Genomic DNA, 11,655 nt, shown 5'->3' with positions numbered 1-11,655 from the left:
GCAAGAAAGGAGTGTTTTTAAGCAGAGCTCAGTCACTCCCCATGTGATTAGCATCTTCCCAGGACAACGGGTCAGGGCCAGGCCTTGGTCAGACGCCGTGAGCCTCGGCTGCCTCAAAGGGAAGCAGTAAACAGGCTGTTTCGCTGAGCCTGCAGAGAACGCTGCCTGGGCCTGTTGCTATGCTACTGAAAGAACGGCAGGTCACGGCTCCCACAGCGACCCGGCAACACGCACCGAAATCTGCTGGGATTTCTATCAGAACTCCTAGCAGTCAAGTGGCCGTTTGGAAAAAGGTCGGATTCTTTTCCTCATCTAGGCTTGGAATATATAGGGTCAACAAATGGCAAACACAATTAGAGTTTGCAGGACAAAACTTTAAAATGTTCAAGACCTTGCTACATTCCATCTGACGGACTGTTCTCAGCATCGGTCTCCACGCAATGCCCCATCAGGTGAAGTAAGAGTTTAGCAGTAAGGTAGACAGAGGCAATTGGGGATGCGAAAGCGTACAGTGGCCCATGGGACCTACAGTTGCTAAAGACCTCACATATGCTAAGTGACCTCAGGCCTGGAATCCTCACATTTACAGTGAAGACTATCTAGCTGGTTATACCATAAAGCCCCGTCCACACCTAAAGCAAGCACTCACATCTGCCTGAAAAGGCATCCTTGGAGGCCTGCCCCTAACACACCGCATGATCACAAAAATCTAGTCCAACATAAAGAAAAGAGAAGGGATTTGAAACAGTTGGATGTCTGGCTCTTTAAGGTATTCTGAATACAGAATTAGAGTTAGTGATATTTATCAAGAGGGATTTCTCTTTTAACTTCGATTCCACTTTTGTATTCTCCCTCCCTTGATCTGATAGATTGTCCTGAAGGCATCCAGCCTCCCGGGTTTCTCCCCATGGGCTTCTCCATCTCGCCTGGTGAATTCTATTGCTGCTGCCTTTACTTTCTCTTACTGTGAATTTTCATTGACTTTAATTAAGCTCCCTTTAGTGTGATGAGCCTCTCAGTATTTGATCTAAAGTCTTTCACGCATTAGGGGGAAAAAATCAAGTTGAAAAGGGAGAAGTTCAGCCATGAAAGAGATGTGGAATCTGTTCCAGTGGCTGTATCATCAGAAGGCCAGCCCTCTAAGTGGTCGAGTTCAATAGGATGAAACTGGGTTAAGCATCCCCCTGTGAGAGTTCGGAATGCCCCACAGGCGTGCCCACACCCGGAGAGGAGCTGCAGGCTTCCTTTCTCTATGGGCAGGTCACACTCCTGCTGTGGGAGCCTGCTTTGAGAGGGAGGAGTACCAGGTTCTCATAGGAACAGTAAGCCATTTATAACCCAAATACAACCTCATTTCAAGAATTAAAGAGTGGCTTTCAAACTACCAGTTCTGGGATTCGAACAGATGATTTCTCACTTTGCCCTCACTGTCTCTTTCTCTCCAGGGAGTGCACATGCCCCATGGCAAAAACCTCTGAAAAAAAGAATTAAAGAATGGATAGCCCTCAGTGGTTGTTAGAATCAAGAACACAAGACTTCAGCAAAGCGTTTTAATACTGACAACCTCGGATTTTCAAGTAGGTTTAAATGTTTTGCTGTTGTTTTTCATTTTATTTTAGTCCTATCGTTTTTAAGGCAGAGAATCACTCGGTGGTGCTCCTCCTGCCTCAGCTTCCCCAGCTCCAGGATTTGGGAGATGCTCCATCATGCTGAGCCACTAGGTTGGACCAGAGGCCAAACCCCAGACCCGTGTGGTCCCAGCCTGTGGAGCACAGTGGCCTAGCATCATGCTCCACCACAGCTGGGCCTTGTTTGCTTTTTCGTGTAACATCTCAGATCAAAGTGGTTACGGGTCTCCTAGGGTAAGGTCACGCTGGAGACACCAGGGCCTTTACCTTCCTGCTGTCTGCAACGTGCACATCTTCCCTGTGGATGGGTCTTGGCTCACAGTGTCTCTTAGGACTTGAGAGCAGCCTCTAACCCCGCAGTCCTGTCGCACAGCCTTCCCTGACATTAGCCACACTAGCAAGTTCCCCCAGGGGTACGCGCAGCCAAGTTAATATAAAGGCAAGTAAATGCTGTATCATTAGCCGGGATGCAGCTCCCTGACCCTCACACAAGATTCTCCCTTAACGAACGGCCCACCTAGATACGGCTTCTGCCCCCTTTCCTGAGCTCGGCCCTCATTACACACATCCTCACCAACTGAGGAAGGCTGCTTTCATGCTAACACACCAGTCCCACAGGAAAAGCCCATAAAAGAGACAAGACCCATAAGAGAGAAATAACCAAAAAGGGATCTTCTGAAACAAAAATAAAAACTCCTATCTCTTTATGACCCATACCAAAATCTTCGCTGTTTGACTGCCTAATCCACCTGGTATTGGGTTGTCAGAAAAGTCATGACGTATTTTTTTCTGCTTCTCTACACAAAAATGCTCCATGACTTTCCCAGCAACCCAGTAACTTAGACTTGTCTCATCTTTCCATAGGGCCGTGTAAGAAAGATAAGAATGTGGCATTACTTAGAAGGGTTCCTACTCGGTGCTCTCTATAAGAACCACTTACGAGGGGCCGGCAGGTGGCATGGTGGTTAAGGGTGCTGGACTCCCACATGGCCAACCATGGTTCAAGTCCCAGACCTAGTGGCTTGTTTTCTCACTTTCCCTCTCTCTCTCACTCTGTTCTTCCCTGATCAAATGAAAAAAAAGAACCACGTAGGAAGTGGAGTGGGACCCCAGGAGCCCACACACGTGCGTGCTTACATGCGCACAGTCATCTGCACACACGGGTGCACACGCACACACGAGGGACAGGGCTATATAGTCAGTGCTGAATGATGCCGAGGTAGCTTCTTGCAGCCTCCATTCAGGAGCCATTGCTGTCGTAGGACACGACGTCATCTCTACAACTGACTGGCTTGGGGAATAGCACAGAGGCTTTTCCAACCACGGGAGTGGAATAGGCAATAAAACTAACAGCTAATTAGCAAAAATATTCCCTGATCAGAGAAAAAAACATTCGTTTATGAAAAAGGAAACCAAGAGAGTATTATAAGAGGTCTGATGCCACATACCATGGAGGAGAGATTCAAATATCTGCATACATGATTGTCTCAAAGGGTCACAGGGGTTCCTACATTTTCCCTAAATTTGATACATGTCCAATAACTTCTGCCAGCCATCCCCCCACCCCTGCCTTAGCTGGAGGCAGAGCAAACACCCATGTTTATTTTTCTAGCACACGTACAGTCCAGGGAGCACTGAAAGGGTTAGATTCCCTACATACCAGTCGCCTTGCTGCAAATTTAACACAAACACGCACTCTAGCCCCCGGGGATTTCTCCAACTCTGTAAGCCAAGAAAAATTCTGTGCTACCCATTAACAACAAAAATTATTATTTTCCTCTTTAAGAAGAAGAGCTGTAAACTACCCAGGCTCTCCTAACGAGCACTGGAGGAGTTTGGAACCAAAATATCCAATTGCTTTTAAAAAGTAACTTAACACATAGCCAGCCTATATTAAAACAGTAAGGAAGAACCCAGAAAGTAGACATTAAAAAGAAAAAAAATACTACCCTCACCTAGAAACTAGTAATGAATTTTTAGTGAGGTCTACATAGTAAATAATGTATATAAAGAATTTAACAATCACTATAAATATTGCATGTACCCTTTAATATATTAAATACCTACCATTGTCAGCATCGCTTCAAAATAGTGCTTCTGTTAGCACAATCACTGCACACTACTTGATGAAACCTGCCTTCCAGTTTGCTTTTAGTTTACTAGAAAATGGTAACACCGGCTTCCCTCGCTTATAGGCATGTTGCTAGGGAATTGTAACCACAGCTCGGTTTGAGTGAGTGGAACTGAAACTTGCAAATGCTTTTCATTTTGCATTTTAGAGATGCAGGTAGCTGACAGTCTGTAGTACTCGCACCTCCCTGCCCTCCATTTCCCTTCTGCCGTCCTTTGAACAGAACAAGGACAGGCACTGTTCGAGAGTATATTCAAGGTTATTAATTTAGTAATGTGCAGGGGCCGAGAGGATGAATCAAAGAACTGTGAAACTGACGCTCTGCTGTAACAAGATACCCATAACTGAGAAAGGGTCACTGCTCTGCATCTCAGGTGGTGAGACATGCCACGTCCATAAAGACAATCTTCTCGAGGAAAAAATTAATATGTTATAGTTTACTATTTTTTAAGAGTTTTTTGCTATAGGGTGCATGCATTTGCCAGAGAGACAGAGACAGACAGAGAGAGAGAAAGTGAGAAATCACCCCCCAGGGGTGCCACGCTGGAGGCCCTTCTCCTGCATTCTCTTCTCAGGATCTTGGGCACACACGCACACGTGCCCGGTGTGAGTTTTAAGCCACCGGGTCTGGGACGCGAACCGCGGTCAACTACGTGGGAGTCCAGCGACATAGCCATTACGCTAACTTCTGGTCCCTAGTTTACTATTTTTGAAGTCTCCAGAATATCATAAAACAAGTCAGAGGAAAAAGAAATATCCTGCACATTCTCCCAAATGACCGGAGACTTAGTGCAGTAGACATTCCGGCCCCACCCTTAATGAGATGCACTACCACTCCCATTAATAGATCTAGCTCACTGCCACTAGGTTTAACCAGATGGGGTTATTCTGTCAGAAGCTGGTAAATGGGATTATAACTGAAAATCTATGCATTTTCTAATTTATGACCTCACACTTCCTATTAAAAAGAAAGGACGGAAATTAGGTTCGATGCTGTAAAAGGCTAACGCTGCGTCAGTCTCATCATAACCAGAGAGAGGGTGTGCTTCCTGTTTAGAGGGTATTTAGCTCAAGACAAAGAAAATGAAAAGTAGCTATGAAAAGCTTAGCATGGACCCATGACAAATGAAGTAACTTTGTCAAAGGTGATGCATTAATTGTAAGCCATGAAGAGGTTCCTTATGAGGACTTGAGGAATCCTCTGTGCTCAGCCATTAATCACAACGGAAAGCGGTTCAAGGAGCAGTGCTCACCTGCTACTCCATATGTACGAATATGAAGGAAAAATCGGAAGACTTTTAAGTTCAGCATATCTATCCCTATATACAAAGGGACTTCACAAAGTGTGTGAAAATGAAATTAAAGTATGAGTTTATTTGTACGCAAAAATTTTGAAATCCATGAATAGTTTTTTTTTTTTTTTTTTTTAAATACACCTCTTCCAGGGCCAGCAGGTGGCATGGTGGTTGAGGGTGCTGGATTCCCACACGGCTGACTGCAGTTTGAGTCCCAGACCCAGCAGCTTGCTTTCTCACTTTGTCTCTCTCTCTCTCTCTCTCTCTCTCTCTCTCTCTCTCTCTGTGTGTGTGTGTGTGTGTGTGTGTGTGTGTGTGTGTGTGTCTGTGTCTGGTCAAACTAAAATAAATAAATAAACAAATAAATAAAGTCAAATTCTTTAAAAAAACACATTTTCCATGAACTTTTTGGAAGCACCTTCAGCCAGCTAGTAGAGATAATGTTTATCTCTGAAAACCAAAATAATCAAGCTGCCTCTTTTCCTGTGTCTCCTCCCCAAGACAGGCGGAAGATCTCAGAACATGAGCAGGGCTCTCTGGTTTATAAGTCACCAAATGGCCTTGGAAGGAACAAATCAAGCCTTTGACTAAAGTCCACCTGCCCGTTTGGAGGTATCATCATACCACATATCAAGATAGAGCTAGCTTCCTCCTCCAGAAACACCAAAGATCACCAAAAAGATATAATGGGCTTCAAATCATCCCTTCCAAGCATTAGGTGATAGGGTGAGAAGAAATACTTTTTTTTTCTATAGGACACCTGCACTCACCAGAGAGAGGAAGTGAGGAACCACCCCCTAGGGGATGGCCATGCCACAATTCCTTTTCCTCCAGTCTCCTCGGGATTTGGGGCACACATGCCTGATGTGTCTTTCAAGCCACCGGGTCTGAGGCTGGAATCATGCAGTTGGCCATGTGGGATTCAGCCTCCTTAACCACTGCCATCAAGCTGGCCCCAAGGAGGTACTTTCAAAACGACCAAATGGCATATTCTCTCTGGGCTCGAGCGCTGTAGTCATTCCAGAGAGCTGTTAGCATTTCAGTGAAGCGAGGAAAAGACTACAATTAGGACTTTTCTTTTATTCCTTTCTCTGAACCTAAAGTTTTGCATTGAACTTGAGAGGAATGCAACACGCGTGCAAAAGCCGCACCATCACAGCATCCATGTGTGGATCCTCAGACTGATAACACCACACTTCAGGAAGAACCTGCATTCTCTCCATAAAAAGATTTGGGTTCTTGTCGAACTCCCTTAAAAAGAGGTTAACAACTATTTTACCTATTGTATTTAACACCACTTTTTAGGAAAACCATTTGCAGTGATTTTTCCCCATTATGAGAGAATAATGTGTCTTTGTTCAAAATGAACTGCATCTCCAGCTTCAGATAAGCCCTGTTAAGGCTATATCCCTCCAAGGGTCTAACAGCTGGCCTAATCATGACTGATTGTACCCAGACAGAATAAGCAGTCAGGCTTCAGTATTTCTAACATGGTCTTAGAGTAGCTTAGCAAGAAATACAGGGAGAGACAGTGGCACAGTGGTAGGACATGACATTTTGGCACTGACCTACATGGGAAGGATCCTGGTTTACATCCAAAGACCTCCCTGAGTACATCAGACACCTATGTGCCCCTTATCTAGGGCTGGCTAAAGGCCAAGGTGGATCAAGACCCTTTTACAGATTCTATCTCTCTCTCTGTCTCTGTCTCTCTCATTAATGCAAGAAATAAATAAATAATTCTTAATTTCCAGAGGGCACATGCACCTGCCAGATAGAGATGGGGGGAGGGGGATCACCTCTCAATGGGTGTGGCCACAATCCCTTCTTGACATTTTTCCATCTTGTTGGGATTTCAGGTACCTACATGTGTCCACATGTCTGAATGCACCCATACAAACGATGTGTGAGATCCTAGTTCCTTGTCACATGCACCTGATGTGTTTTTCAAGCTTCCAGGGCAGGGATTCAAACCACAGTCAGCCATGTGAAATCTGGCTCCCTTAATCACTAGGCTATAGGGCCAGTCAAATAAGTAATTCTTTTTTAAAAGAAAGAAAGAAGTGGTTACAAATAACCACTTATGGCATGGTGGTTAAGGCACTGAATCCCAAACTATGCATTGACTCCCAGTGGCCTGAAAATGCTCCAGACACATGTGTACGTGTGCCCAAAATTCTCAGAGGAGAAAGGATTGCAGGGTTGCCATCCCCCTGGGGGACGATTTCTCACTTTCCCTCTCTTTCTAACTTTCTCTGTCTCTCTTCGGCAAGTGCATGTGCCCTACAGCAAGAAAGGAAGGAAGGAAGGAGAAAGAAAAGACAGTGAAAGAATAGAGAATGAATGGATAAATTATTTTTAAAAGATCGCCACAGGGCACATGCACTCTCTGGAGAGAGAAACAGAGAGCGAAAGAAAGCAAGAAAGCACCACGCCCTCTCCGCCACAGGAAATGGTCACACCACAATTCCTTCTTCTCCATTTCTCCCTACATTCAGGATGGGGGGTGCACCCGCACATGAACTGAATGTGTTCCTCAAGCTGCTGGGTCCAGGACTCAAACCATGCAGTCATTCGTGTGGGACCCAGATGCTTCAACCATGCCACCAGCTGGCCCAGGTAAACTGTCCTATAAAATAACAAAAATGTATATTGTAGGATGCACTAAACTCAAGAGTGGATATGAATGTGCACATACAGACAATATGTGGGATCCTAGTTCCTTGCACAGTAAGTTCTTTGAGGTCACAGGCTGCTCAAAAGCTAGCACAACGTTTAGTACCTCGGTGCTTAATGACACAGTGTGACATGCTGACTACATAGATGATCCAGGCAACCGGTGAAAACCTTTGGTGAGGTATGGACAAAGGAATTATTTTTTTCTAGGCTGACCTGGGGTTCTCTTTGATTCTGATCATTCCGTTTGGGGTAACCCTCATTTTCTTTCCCAATGGCAATCTGTGCTTCACAGACTACTATATTTTCTGCAGTTAATGGTATAATGAAATCTTTGACTAAGGAATGCCAGCCAGCCTTCATGCAATAGGGTCTGTTGAACTGTCAGATTGGCATAAACCCAGGAATGACTTCCCTGTCGCATTGGGTGGTTCCGAGGCTTTCTGTCCTTTTATTTTCCGAGTGCTTTGCCCCTGTATTGGCAATAGGAATAAGGTTTTGTCTGGCTTATTTTGTTTCTAAAAGGACTTTTAGGTTGAGGTTTTTAAGCTATAAAATCAGTCTTAGCTTTGAACAAAAACAATGACATTATGAAACTTCTTGAGTAATGCTGTTAAATCTGTTTCCTAGACAGCATTATTTAAAAAAAAAAAAATCAAATGATTTCTAAGGAACCCTTCTTTTCTTGCTAATTGTCTGATGCCCTAATTTAACCACTACCATAACACTTTTTTCTAGTAATTGAATACTAGAGCTATAACCACCAAATGTGCTGAAAAATAATTTCTTAGGATTTTCTAGGAAGACGCTTCTTTTCCCTATGAGTTTTTTTTTAAGCTGTAAAAATTAAAATCTACCTTCAAAATTTGAGAAGAAAAGGATTAAATGTGCTCCACCTTTAAGAAAGTTCTTTGCAATTTTGTCGTAGCTCAACCATAACTTGCTTTCTGTCTTCATCAGGACTTGCTGCCTGAAACAGTGATTTCCTCATAGAAACACAAAACTGCCCCTATTTGCTGCAGGGACACTGTACATTTACAAATTTTACCTACCATTTCTTTTCTTCACACTCCAGGTCTCCTTGTCATGCTCTTCTGAGATTTAATCACATACACAACAAAATCTTGATGTTCCTCTCCTACTTCCTTGAAGCTATCATTTTAGTTTCTTTATTATCTGCAGAGTTTATCTTTTCTAGCCCATCAAATTTAGTCGAAATGATTTCTCCTTGCTCTTTAGGAAGTTACACTCTTCCTCTGGACTCATGTCTCGGTGTAAGGCAGTGGAACGTTTGCATTAGTCGACCATGTTCCTGAAACGGATTTTATTCCCTTTCCTCTGAGGCCACCAATTTCTTGTGAGATCATAGTTCTACTCCATGTATATGGTATTGGTGATGATGGGATTGGGCTAGGTAGCCTTTTTACAAAATGTTTTCTTCAGATATGTGTTCTTTGGACTTCCTGGCAGTTTTCGGGTATCTCGGGACTACAGAATCTAAGCACAGTAATACCGTCTTTCACAGGACAGTCATAGCTATGAGTCACAGTTATCAGACACTTTGTATGTACCCTTTGTTCAAAGGGCCTCTAATCATGAGTACTGTCCCACAGGAGAACTATTATTTATGGGTCACAGGAAGGAGGACCGAGGATCAAGAAACTTAATGGCTTGCCCAAGCCATCAGCCATAAACCCTGGGCTGCTTCACCTGAAGTCCATTTCACCCCCGGTCCACTCTGCCTGTCAAACTTCCCACAGATATCCCCTGGCCACCATCCTTCTACCCTCTTCCATCAGCCGTACCTACCGACTGGGAAGCCTGCAGTCTGGGACAAGGGTTTCAAACTTGAGTACATCAGAACTGCCTGAGGTTGAGATTGCACATGCAGGTTGGGACCCGGTGGTAGCACGGTGGTAATGCAGCTGGGCTCATGTGGCAAAAGTCCTTTGTCCTCGTCCTGGGAGCTCCCTGAGCAAGTTGGCCGGGTCTGCTGGTGATCCAGACTGGGCGAGACTGGGCAGACTGTGGCATAAGGACCCTGTTGGGGGTTCCTCTTTTGCTCATGGAAGAAAGAAATAAATACAATTAAAAAAAAAAAAAAGTACGCTCTTTACGCTCTTGAGTACATGAGTACGTTTTTCCTCTTTGTCTCTGTCTTTCTCTCCTGTGTCTCTCACTCATAGAATAAATTTTTTTTTAAAAAGTGCGCAATGTTTCTGTTCAGCCTTTCCCTTTCACACTTACTCTTATTTACAAACCTAATGATCACTGTGGGACTCTCCCCTCTTCCCCTTAACAATGTAAGTAAATTTGAATAGAACAAGCAATATGGTGTCCTGGAAAATCCAGAAACCCTATGATCTCCACAAATTCCTAAAAGATATCTTCAGTTCAATCTCAGAAACAAACTCCACTCTTCTACAAAATATCCAATCACACAGTATGAGGAGTGTGGTACGTTTACGAAGAGTTATGGGCATTAAGAGGAGAAATCAGAGCAGATACCTGGCAACCTCCTGCCACTCCTGTGGCTCCAGCCCTCTTTCCTCATCTGCATGGTACATTCCAAAGCCTGAGTTCCTGCCACATCACTCTCCCCACTGCTCACAACCTCTGGGAGTACAACACTATTTTTTTACTATCTAAGCAAGCCTAACCTCCTTTAAATTCTATGAATAAAATTTTCTCTGTCTCAGTTATGTCAATAAAGCCATTAGCTATACTCAATAAAAGGCAGAACATTAAAAAATCTAAAGTTTTGAATATAAATCCAGAAATCATTATTAAATAGTTTACACAGCCACAATTCTAATGAAAACAAGCAGCTGGCGCAACTGCATAATCGGTGTGCCTCACACAACCTGTGTCTGTCTCCGTGAGAGTGTGTGCCCTGTCAGTATCTGGGACTGGTGACATGTGGCCCTCTAAAATTCATACACTTTCTTGGAGAATAGACCTTTAGAATGTGCATAACGGATCTCCCTCTAGTTTAGAGACTTCATTTGCAGACTCATTTTATTATATACATAGAAAATCTACCACAAAATTCAAAGTAGCGACAAGTGGTTGCTAAAGGTGAGTGCACTTTTAAAAACAGTTCAAACCAAGAACCTGCCAGCAAGGTGCTCTGAAACAAAGTCTGAAAACACAGAAAGCTCTGGCCAATCGATGTAAGAAAGTCCACACTCTTCCCGTGTTCACTGTATTACTGCTTGTTTTAGTTTGTTCTATGTTGCTTAATAACTGAATACCATGCAGGGTAACTTATAGAGGATAGAGATGTGTATATCTCACAGATTTGGAAGCCCAAGATTAGGCGGCCACATCTGGTGAGAGTCTCCCTGTGGGTGGAGACTGCAGAGTCCCGAGGCAGCCTAGCCATTGCATGGTGAGACAGAGCAGGGCTGTGTGTCTGTGTCCATGTCTCTGTGTCCATGTCTCTGTGTCCCTGTCTCTGTGTCCCTGTCTGCTCTTCTTATAAAGCTACAGGGGTCGGTCATGGGGGCCCCACCTGATGACTTTACATGATCCTAATCACCTCCTAAGGGCCCTGCCTCTTAATACTAAAGTTGGATTAACCCCACACACACCTTTCTCAGCACTGTTACGATGGCTCGCAAGTTTCAACGTATGAATTTTGAGGACATATTCAAACCACACCACCACTTCAGAGCCTGCGATGGTTTGGAAGAGTTAATACAGAATGAGCAATATAGTAAGCATATTAATTGATCTTATCATTTGAATTCTGAATCAAATAAATATTAAAAGTGTACTTAGCACCTCCATTTTGAGAAAGCAATTAAATGTACAGTACAGTCAGAAAAAGGGCCAGCTGGTGTTGTAGTGCTTAAGGCAGCTAGATCCTGCTTTGCCGACTGTGCAGTTCAAGTTTGGACCCAGCAACATGAAAAACATACTT

The sequence above is a fragment of the Tupaia chinensis genome, unplaced genomic scaffold, assembly GCF_000334495.1.
Source record: "Tupaia chinensis unplaced genomic scaffold, TupChi_1.0 Scaffold000494_1, whole genome shotgun sequence".
Lineage (NCBI taxonomy): Eukaryota > Metazoa > Chordata > Mammalia > Scandentia > Tupaiidae > Tupaia > Tupaia belangeri.
The sequence above is the reverse complement of the archived record's forward strand: the minus strand, read 5'-3'. Positions refer to the sequence as shown.